At 29.1% G+C, this 5521-nt stretch overlaps 1 long non-coding RNA gene across 2 annotated transcripts; it reads left to right on the forward strand.

Annotated features, from left to right (window-relative positions):
* The first annotated feature begins 4456 nt into the window (after positions 1–4456).
* On the forward strand, positions 4457–5515 carry LOC126897325 (uncharacterized). Of its 2 annotated transcripts, XR_007702072.1 has the most exons (4): positions 4457–4731; positions 4818–4906; positions 5050–5153; positions 5266–5515. It is a non-coding gene; the product is annotated as an uncharacterized LOC126897325 (long non-coding RNA). The 2 variants fall into 2 exon arrangements; XR_007702071.1 differs by having other exon boundaries at positions 4474–4906.
* Positions 5516–5521: the final 6 nt, after the last annotated feature.

A 5521-nucleotide genomic window follows, 5' to 3' on the forward strand; every position in this document is an offset into this window, starting at 1 on the left:
CAAGTGTTTAGTAGGCCTGTACACATAACTGTATTGAAAAAAACTTAAATTAGAATTTTAATATTTAAAAAATATGAAAAGTTATTGCTCAATAACTGTATTGGGTTATTGCACAAGTTGTCTGGCTGGTGTCAAACATTTTATTCTTTAAGTCTCCTCCATTTCTAACCACTTTATTTCCTCTTACTTATTATCTCTGTGTTCATACGAGATAAGAAAATACGCCTAAGTTCTTTTCAGGATTTCTCATACTTTTTGACAACATTTTACACTGGCTGTTGACCTAACATAATCTCATAAGGGCCCCTAGGACTGGCAGAGGAACTATGAAATTATCTCATCCCTTTCCACAGGAAATTGAATTATTAATTAATAATACTTATAAATCGTTTTATTCTTCAATATTTGTCATAGTCATATTTAAAGTGAACTATGAACCAATGAAAACTATATTCTTCAAATGAAGCCGCCCGTGACCCGTTTGAACCCGAGGTTGTGTGCGTCAAGCATTGCTGCATTACCGACTCAGCCACACCATCCCAAAATATAAATTAATATTTTTAAAACAGAAATTATGTTTGATTGAATTTGTTAGTAAACCGAAGTATTTACAAATAATAGGCAATTTTCTTTTAATAATAACCGGTATTTATCTTAATTTATGTTGGTGTGTATGACTACATTTTTAATATATTAAAGCTTTCGTGGATTTTCATATTGCTTGAAATGTTTACAGGTGTGTCCACGTTTCCAGTATGAGCTGACGTTTCGGACTCATCTTCAGAGTAATAATTTCTGGCTCTATGGTATTTAATATTTTACACTATATCTTTAGGCATAAATTTCCAATGGTCTGACTACCGTGCCTAGTAATGTATATTTAATAGGGTGGTCCTTAAAAGACAAATTTTCAAATGTATGGATTAATATAATTTTTTTTTATAGATGTATAATGTCTTTACCTACCATTTGATATATTTTTTTAATAAATCTGACCCTTTACCTGTGCACATGGGGGGATTCAAAATGACAACATTTTCACAAAAAATTAACTTTTTCAACTTAACTTTTGAAAGTGTTCTGGAAAGTCTGACACTTTGATATATATCTTAAATTAATGATAATGTGATAAACTTTACTATGAAAAAAAAAAAATTCGGACTTTATGGTGAAAATAGCTACTATATGCTTCTTTTGTGTGAAAATTCTCGATTTTATATTTTTAACTTTAGAATGCAATAACTTATTGGAAAATGTTAAATCAATACAATATTTTTATGAGAAATAATATTTATATCCCTCTTTCATTNACTAGTTTAAAATGATTATTTAATGTTTTATAATAAATTTTCAAACGTTCTATACATAATATATAAATGTATTTTTAGTTTTAGCTTCGATGCGAAGCTGAGAAAGTATTGGTTTTACTAAGATGTGTTTTTTTTTATTTTTTTTTTTTGCGTCTGTCACCACTTTTTCTCAGCTCTCACCGAACCGATTTCTTTCAATGATACGTCAAAAGATCACAAATCGTATCTAGTCGAAGACATTACCCTCAAAAATTGAAAAAAATTCCCTCGTTCCCCGTAAATGGGGGAAAACTCCAAAAAAATTACAAATTTAAAAATCGCTAATTTTCGAAATTTTTTCAATCTTTTTTACTAAAAATTGCCGTAACTTTTTCAAAAATGAACATATCAATATAATTTTTTTTTATAGATGTTTGATGTCTTTACCTATCATTTGGTATATTTTTTTTGTAAATTTGACCTTTTATCTACCCACAGTGGGGATTTAAAATGACAAATTGTTCACAAAAAATTAACTTTTGAAAGTGTTCCAGAAATACTGACATTTTTATATACATCTTAAATTAAAGCTAATGTAATATACTTAAATTTGAAAAAAAATTTTGACCTCTGGACTTGTCTTCACGGCGAAAATGGCTACTGAATGCTATTTTTGTGTCAAAATTCTCGATTTTATTTTTTACATTTTTAACTTTTTAATGATATAACTTATTGAAAAGTGTATGGATCAACACAATTTTTTTATGAGATATAATATTTTTTAATAATCCCTTTTTCATTCGACATACTTTATTTTAATCAAAATATTAATAAGGAACTAGCAGATCATGTAGCTTTTGGAATAATACACCAATTTTTTTTAAATTAAACACAATCTAAAGATTTGCATCGAAGCGTTTATTTTTGAAAGTGATTTTAATCACTGTCAGATATCATTATACTTGATCCAACTATACCACGGCACCACTGTACCGCGACCTCCCTGTGTTGGGTTATTTAAAATAACACCATTTTTCTTTAAATATTACACTTAATAATCATAAAACTTGTAATCAGTATATAAATAAGGAAATAGAAGATCATATAGATTTGGAATAATCCACCAATTTTTTAAAATTAAACACTATTACAGATTTGCATCGAAGCGTTTTTTATGATAGTGATTTTAATCACTGTCAGATATCATTATATTTGACCCAACTATGCCACATCTCCACTGTGCCGAGACCCCACTGTATTGGGTTATTTTTATTTTATATTTTTTACTGACAGTCATATTCTTTCTAAATGGAATGAATTCTTATTATAAAATAAAAAGGACTGTCAAAAACTTACCAATAATATATTACTTTGCTCTGAACGTTTTCAGCTTATAAAAATACTAGGTCTTTGTGGAAAACAGTTGTGCAACAATTTCTGTTTGTTGCATTAAAAGTGTAAGAACATTTTATTCTGTTACTTGCAAAATGTAATTACTGTTAACAATTTTTTTATATTTGATAAAATAGTAATTTCCAATATTAATGCAATACATGATAATAATAATTACTCATTTAGTATTTAAAGAACAATTTAGGTTGTGTATGCGAAATATTTTTTGTTCAATTGTCACATTTTTCATTTTCATTATTAGGCCAAATTATTATATTATCCTTAGGTAGTTCTATTAGATGCTGCACATATGATAAAACTAGTGCGAATCTATTTTGCTAAATGAAAAATTTTCATAGTTGAAGATGATAATACCATTGATTTTAATTTTATTTATGAACATTTATATTACAAGAACATGAATACTGCTATTTTGCTAATGAACTTAGAAAAATACACATATAATTTTTTTAGACAAAAAATTCAAAGTAAAACTTGCAACACAGTTACTTAGTCAGTCGGTTGCTAATGCTTTTATATTTCTAAATACTATGTTATACCAATCAGAGTAGAATGTTGTGTAATGAGTTATTTTTCCAAACAAATTTATATTGCTGGAATTTGTAGTTAATAAACTAAGTTCAATAATTAAGTGTCCTTGTATTTCTGTACTTTTCTTCTAATAAAGAAGACTTTACATTCTATTATTAGTTGAAAAAATAGGAATGGTATCAAGGTGGTTTATGTTACCCAAGTCTTGACTATAAAAATAAAGCTGTCAATATGTTATATGTGAAATAATTATGATATAAGGAAAAAACTATGCAAGTATGAACTTATAGTGGAATTACATATTGATTACATTATTTTTATCACTATGAAACATTAAATAATAATAATACAAATTGATTGCATTCACAATCCATTAATGTGTGAATGAATATATAATATTAACCAATTATTAAGATTTAAATTATGTATTAATGAATTATAATTAATTGAATTTTTACACACTACTAATCATTTACACTATTGCAAAATTGTTATATTAATGTAATTTGCAACCATATATTCGTAGAATTTTATACAAAATTTACTCAATAAATTGATTCTAATTAAATGAATATTAATAATAAATATGCATTATTTCTATCAACCATATGAATAAATGTTATTTATTTAATATTTGCTTTTAATAAAAATAATGTTGTATTTTAAAATATAATATAAAATAATTATAATAAAAATAATATAACATTTTTTTAAAACTAACTAGCGCCCTCTAACGGTGTATATTCTAATTATATCTGATTAGAAATTGCTATATAGGAATTGCTAACTTCACAGTCGTGTATTTTTCATTATCAATCAAAACTAATATCAGTTAATATGTTCTTTCTGGACAGCTATCTAGCGGTGAACACTAACATCAAAATTACTCAGAAGTGGGTTGAATGACCGCTGATTTTTCTTCACAAAATCGGCCTAACGTCGCCTCTANTACTAGATATACTAGATACTAGATATACTAGATACTAGATATACTAGACACTAGATATACTAGATACTAGATATACTAGTCTCGCTCTATATACTATTTTCGTAAGCCCCTTAAAATAAGCTCCACCTGGAAGAAATATTGCGTTTTTTCTCCTTTAAAATTCCCCTTTCTCTTTTCTCTCCGCTTCTTCGGTACCGTTCGACGACGCTTACGATCCCGCGTCTTTTCCTAACTTCGTTCGAATTTTTCGCCTTCTCCGTTTTCTTAAATTCGCGAAAAACGCTATTTCCTGGAACGGAAAACGACGCGAAATAGGGGAGCGCGCCTCCCACTCGGCCGATCGCGTTCCCGCCTTTTCGTCGTTATCACCGCGTCCGACGCCCCAAACGTGTTCGTTATCACCGAGCCGCCGTTTTGTGCGTCGTTTATTCTGTCGTTATTTCAATATAGTGTATTTACTGTATTCGTTTATTAATGTGATTTTGTAAATTTTCTACTTCTACTACTATTGCGATTATATATATATATATTAATCGAAACTCGCCGTTGGTAATTTTACACTGCGATTAACGCAGTTTATCAATTGTCGATATTGTGTGACGGTCTTTGATTTGATTCGATTTTGTAATTTTTAGATGGCGTTTGTCGTGTGCCCCGAAGGACTGCTTCGATAACGAGAGCTCTGGCTCTAACGATCTCACAAACGGAGGATTTATTAACACGGGTAACGCCTTTTTATTCGTTAAAAAACACAAAAAAAAATACTGTGCGTTTGACGTTTTCACAACCGTTGTAAGTCATATATATAATTTCAAAATCGTTTATATAATCGTCGTAACGACAGTATTAATCGATTTGATTTTATAGTTTTTAGACGGCGTTTGTTGCGTCCCGAGGTGGTATGCTTCCATAACGGCTCGGCCTGTTGGCCAAAAGTGCTGGTTCTAATGGATAACGGATTTATTACGCGGGTAATTCGTTTTTATTTGTTAAATAAAATCGGTCGGTCAGTAATTAATGTAGTTTGTTTTTTTAATGATGGTAATGGCATCGATAAATTAATTTTCATTTTGTAATTTTTAGACTCGCGTCTGTTGTGCCCGGATGAATACGTTGGAGACTTCTGGCCGTTATCGCTATTGGATTGATTTATTTATAACGATGGTAATTCATTAAAAAAAATTAATTGTCATTGACTTTTCTCAAAGTAGAGTTCATCCTTTACATTTAAATTAATTTCGATTAGCGTATGTTAATCATTAGGTCGATTTGTATTTTGTTTATAGTTGCTATATTCATGTACTACATCGGTCAATACATTCTCTCTCTCTCTCTCTCT

The sequence above is a fragment of the Daktulosphaira vitifoliae genome, unplaced genomic scaffold (genome assembly GCF_025091365.1).
Source record: "Daktulosphaira vitifoliae isolate Bord-2020 unplaced genomic scaffold, ASM2509136v1 Scaffold_2, whole genome shotgun sequence".
NCBI lineage: Eukaryota > Metazoa > Arthropoda > Insecta > Hemiptera > Phylloxeridae > Daktulosphaira > Daktulosphaira vitifoliae.